The sequence below is a fragment of the Canis aureus genome, chromosome 24 (genome assembly GCF_053574225.1).
Source record: "Canis aureus isolate CA01 chromosome 24, VMU_Caureus_v.1.0, whole genome shotgun sequence".
Classification (NCBI taxonomy): domain Eukaryota; kingdom Metazoa; phylum Chordata; class Mammalia; order Carnivora; family Canidae; genus Canis; species Canis aureus.
Genome location: NC_135634.1, coordinates 28,615,269 through 28,621,157, shown reverse-complemented (window position 1 = coordinate 28,621,157; position 5,889 = coordinate 28,615,269). Strand labels below are relative to the sequence as shown.

The window sequence follows — 5,889 nt, the reverse complement described above, 5'->3', positions numbered from 1 at the left end:
AATGTCAATCTTTCCCAAACTCTTCCAAAAAATCAAATAGGAGTAAACATCTCCAAGCTAAATTCTGAGGCCACCATTACCCTGATATGAAAGCCAGATAAGGAGACTATAAGAAAAGAAAATTGTGCTTTCTCTTCTGCCTGCTTCCCATACCCCTTCCTCAACTCACATATGATGAGTTTTCCCCTCTCTCTGCCATGTCCACAGATATGCACATGCTTGCATGTTCTGCTCTGAAAGTGCTGGAAGCCTGGGGCCAGAAGTGTGCATGCAGTACTTGTGGTTGCTGCCCTGGAGGTGGAGGTTTGGACGTCATGGGTTGTCCCCATGGTGCCACTGCAGCGACCCCCATTGCAGCTTACTTTCAATTGCTTCTTAAAGATGGAAAACTCATAGTGCAAACTGTTATTTCCAGTGCTGGGGTTGGAGGCCTTGCAGAATGGGTGCTGATGGAGTTATAAGAGGGAGATTGAGGCTTGCTACAGCACTGGATTAGCTGGAAACCTCATGGGATACCCACATTTTCAACACTAAGGAAATCCCTGTGCTGATTGTGGGTCATCATTTCCTGTATGGAAAAGTCATCCATCTGGAGGAACCTTTTGTTGTCCTTATCAAACACACTTCCTGGGCAGCAGGACTGTGATGAGCTCGGCTGCAAGACTGGACCTGGTACCTGGTGACAGCACGCATCAAAACAAGATCCTTTTCTTTTCTTTTTTAAGATTTTATTTATGTATTTGAAAGAGAGAGAGAGCGAGTGGAAGAGAGAATCTGAAGCAGACTCTGCACTGAGCATAGAGCTGATGTGGGTGGGGCTCAATCCCATGACCTCAAGATCATGACCTGAGCCAAAACCAAGAGTTGGAAGGTTAACTGACTGAGTCACCCAGGTACCTCCAAAAGATCCTTTTCAAAACTCACCCCAAGCCCATTATCACCTTTCCCCAAGAAAGTATGAAAGAGCCCTGGATTTTCCCTAGAGAGCAGCCAATTCCTTGGACTCGTGCTTAGTTGCCACCTTGAGATCAGCTAGATGGTTCCCTGTTCTGAACAAAGGCCACCACTGGGCATGAACTCTGACTCCTTCCTTATGGCAATTAGCTCTCTTGGTGGAAATCTGGCCTCATTTCCAAGAAACCCATTGCCTTTTTCAACTTCACCAGGCTCATTGACTACAAATCCAGCACCTTTCCCAGCTGGTGCTTGTGACCCAGGCAAGGCTTCTTTTCTAAGAGCCCAGGTACAATTTCTTTCCCAAAGCCTGGTGACCTCTTGGGCCCAGGCTCAACCACTTCAAGGACCTCTCTAAACCCTATAGCAGGGTCTCTTCCAGGCCCAGAGCCTCTGTCCAATTCAAGGTTAAGGGCCTCGCAGGGGCCAGGTTCTATGTCCAACCCAAGGGTAGGTGGTCTCCAGAGAATAGATCCTGCCCCCAGAAGTGGTGGCCCCATGGAGCCTGGATCAGGCCCAACCTGAGGGCAGGTGTCCTATTACCTTTTGGGAGTAGTTGTCATAAGCTCCTTGGCCTGGGACCAGGATCAAGTCCCAATCTGAGATCAGGCTTCATTGATACAAACCTTTCCTTGAGTTCAGGTATGTTTCCAGGCCTGGGACTTGGATCCAACCCAAGAGCAAGTAGCCTGAGCCCAGGCATTGGGCAGCTGGCCCCAGGCCCTAATCTGGACGTCATGGGTTGTCCATGGATACCTGGCCTCTTGGGCACAGGGCAGCTGGCCCCAGGCCCTAATCTGGATACCTGGCCTCTTGGGCACAGGATCTGGTCTTAACTAAGAATGGCTGGACCTCAAGGCCTAGATCTTGCCTCCATTATAGGAGCAGCAGATCTTTTAGGAGCAAATTCAGCTATTTCCTTAAAGGCTTTTGGAAAGCCCATCCTCCATGACAACAGTCCCTGGCACCATAGGCCCAAACTCATGACCCAGCTCTCAAGGAATTGGCCTTCCAGGGCCAAATCCATCTCCCATATCCAGGGTCATGGACCAGGACCAGAAACCATAATTCAGTTCATTTTTCAAGCCTAGCTGGGCCCTAGGGGGTAAATACTAATTCCTTCCCAAGGAGGACAGGTTCAGGGGGGCTGAATTTAGCTGCCTTCTCTCAGTCTTCTGGCACATTGGCTTCAAATACAGTTATTTTCCAGGGATCTGCTGACCTCCAGGGCTCAAATCCAGCAGTTTTCCCAAGAATTCCTGGGACTCGAGGTCCCAACTTAGCTAACTTCCCAAGGACCAGTGGCTTGCAGGGCCCAAGTTCTGCTGCTTTCCCAAGGTCTACTGGCCCATTAGGCTCTGGTCATGATTTCCCCAGGTCAACTTCTGAGCCCCTGAGCTCTTCTCCAGCCGGCCCTGTGGAGAAGTATCAACCCAGCTCTTTCAGCGAGGCTGACTGGCACCCTGGGTCTAAACCCAGCTTCCTTTCCAAGGATGAATGGCCCTGTAGAAAAGACTTTGGTCCCATTTCCTAGTGTTGGGAGCCTCCCCAGCATAGATGCTTTCCCCAGATCAGGGGGTCCAATGGCTGCCACGTACCCAAATGCAATGTTACCCCCTTAAACACCATTTTCTCTCTAGGACCACTTTGCTTTCCAAACACTGTGGTTCTGAGCAGGGGCTGTGTTTTAGGAAAAGGGGTAGATATGGAGCTACAGTCTGAAGTATGCAACTGGGGCTCAAATTCAAATGAAGCATCTTTTTCCTTTGCTTCTTTCTTGACTGAAGGTGAAATGTTATTCGTGAGAGATGAACTACAGCAGATGAGAATGATTCTGACCTTTAGAGAAAGGATCTCTAGTCCTCCAGAAGTCTGCTGTGCCTTTGTCCCAGTTTTCTACCTCTTGTTTCTTACTACTTTCTTGAATTGTTCTTGTGGACTTTTCCTTCAAGGATTCATTGACCTGCAGATCTCTAATTCATATGTAGTCCCCTGCTCACCACTGGAGAATCAGCTCACTGCTTTCTGAAATGTTGCATTGGTGAATAGACCATGCTTCAGCAGTTGTGACCTGGTAGCTTTAGACCTGCTCATCCTCTGCTGCTATACTTTTCCTTGAGTGCTTGAGTAGGGAGGTGGGCAACCACTTCAAAGAACCACCAAATACAATTTCTGCTTGACTGATGGGGCCTGCAGCTTCCTTTTCCTGGGACTTAGAGGGGGCCAGAATCAAGGCTTCACTGCTCATCTAACTCCCTCTCCACCAGTACTCCCAAAAAGGAACCTCAAAATTTAAACTGATGTGAATGGGAATTTGGGAATTGGGGTAGGGGGTGGGAGGAGGAAGGAGAGAAATAACTGTGCCTTGTTCAGCCTGACATGAAAGGATAATTGGTATTTTTCCTGCATTGTATCTTTTCTTACTTTTTCTTTAGTAAATGGGATGGGGTGGGGAAGAAAATTGTAACCAATACCCTTGATGAACATAAGTGCAAAAATTCTTAACAAAATACTAGGAAACGGAATTCAAGAACTCATGAAAAGGATTATGTGCCATGACCAAGTGGTATTTATGCCTAGGATGCAAAGATGATTGAACACATGTAAATCAATCAATGTGATACATAGCATTAATAGAATTAAAGATGAAAATTATATAATTATCTCAATGGATGCAGAGAAGGCATTTGACCAAACACAACATCATTTCATGATTAAAAACCCTTATCAGATTGAGTATAGAAGGAATATACCTCAACATAAAATAAACCCACATATAACATTATGCTCAAGGAGAAAAATTAGAAGTTTACCTCCAAGAATTGGAAAAAGACAAGGGTGCTTACTGTGACTACATTTATTCAACATAATACTGGAAGTCCTAGCTACAGCAATAAAGTAAGACAAAGAAATAAAAGGCATCCAAATTGGGAAGAAAGAAGTAAATTTTTCATTATTTGCAGATTTGATCTTATATGTTGAAAATCCCAAGACTCAACTAAAAGACCATTGGATCTAATCAATGAAATTAGTAAAGTTGCAAGATATAAAATCAGTACACAGAAAACAGTTGCATTTCTATATACTCATAATGAAATATTTCAAAAAGAAATTTAAAAATTATCCTATTCATAATAGCATCAATAACAATAAAATACCTAGAAATAAATTTAACCAAGACAATGAAAGACCCATACAATGAAAACTGCAAGACTTTATTGAAAGAAATCAAAGACACAAACAAATGGAAGGACATCTCATATTCATGGATTGTAAGAGTTAATATTGTTAAAATGTCCATCTATATAGACTCAGTGCAATCCTTACCAAAATCCCATGCAATTTTTCACAGAAATTTTTTTAAAAATTCTAAAATTTTTATGGAACCACAAAGGACCCCAAATAGCTGGAGCAGTATGAGAAAGAAGAACAAAACTGAGGCATCACACTTCCTGATTTCAAACAATACTACAGTTAGAGTAAATAAAAACAGTATGGTACTGGAATAAAAATAGACACATAGACCAACAGAACAGAATAGACAGGGCAGCCCAGTGCCTGATCTGGAGACCTGGGATCGAGTCCCATGTCAGGCTCCCTGCATGGAACTTGCTTCTCCCTCTGCCTGTGTCTCTGCTTCTCTCTCTCTCTCTCTCTGTGTCTCTCATGGATAAATAAATAAAATCTTTTAAAAAACAGAATAGACAGCCCACAATTTAAAAAATTCATATATATATATATAGTCAGTTAATATTTGATAAAGAATCAAGAACACCCAATGACCAAACGATCATTTCTTCAACAAGTGGTGTTAGGAAAACTGAATTACCACATTCTGAAAAATGAAATTGGGTCCCTGTATTACACTACAAAAATTAATTCAAAATGGATCAAAGACTAAACAAGACCTGATACTACAAAACTATAAAAGAAAGCATAGGTAAGAAATTTCCTTGGCATTGATGTTTACAATTCTTTTTTTGTTGTTGTTGTTTATGGCATCAAAAGCACCATAACAGAACAACACAAGAAAAAGTCAATAAACAGGATTATATCAGACTTAAAATCTCCTGCACTGCAAAAGACACAATTAGCAAAATAAAATGGCAACCTATGGGATGGGAGAGAAAATATTTGCAAACCATGTATCAGATAAAGGATTGATATCCAAAATTTATAAAGAATTCATGCAACTTAACAACAACAACAAAATTCTATCGAAAACAGGTAGAGGAACTAAATAGACATTTTCTTAAAGACATCCTAATGCCAACAGGTATGTGAAAAAGTGCTTAATATCACTTATTATCAGGGAAATGAAAGTCAAAACCACAATGAAATGTCATCTCACACTTGTAAGAAGGGCTGTCATCAAAAAGACAAGAAATAAATGTTGGTGAGGATGTGGAGAAAAGGAATACTTTATGCACTGTTAGTGGGATGATAGACTGGTTCAGCCACTATGGAGAAAAATATAGAAGTTTCTCAAAAAAATTAAAAATAAAACTACCATAAGATCCAGCACTCACATTTCTGGGTACATATCCAAAAGAAATGAAACAGGTTATTGAAGAGATATATGTACTTCCATGCGTACTGAAGCATTATTCAAAATAGCCAAGATATGCAAACAACTTTATTGTCTGTCAGTGGATGAATGGATAAGGATGTGGATATAGACACACACATATATATTGTGTGTCCTCTCTCTTTCTGTGTCTCTCATGAATAAATAAATAAAATCTTTTTAAAAAGTACATATTTTAATTATTATTTTTTAAAAAGATTTTATTTACGAGAGACACACACACACACAGAGGCAGAGACACAGGCAGAGGGAGAAGCAGGCTCCATGCAGGGAACCTGATGTGACTCGATCCCTGAACTCCAGGATCACACCCTGGGCTGAAGGCAGGCACTAAACAGCTGAGCCAC

At 42.0% G+C, this 5,889-nt stretch overlaps 1 pseudogene; it reads left to right on the top strand.

The window, feature by feature from the left end:
* Nucleotides 1-286: 286 nt before the first annotated feature.
* On the top strand, nucleotides 287-5,523 carry LOC144296497 (decreased expression in renal and prostate cancer protein-like; annotated as a pseudogene).
* Nucleotides 5,524-5,889: the final 366 nt, after the last annotated feature.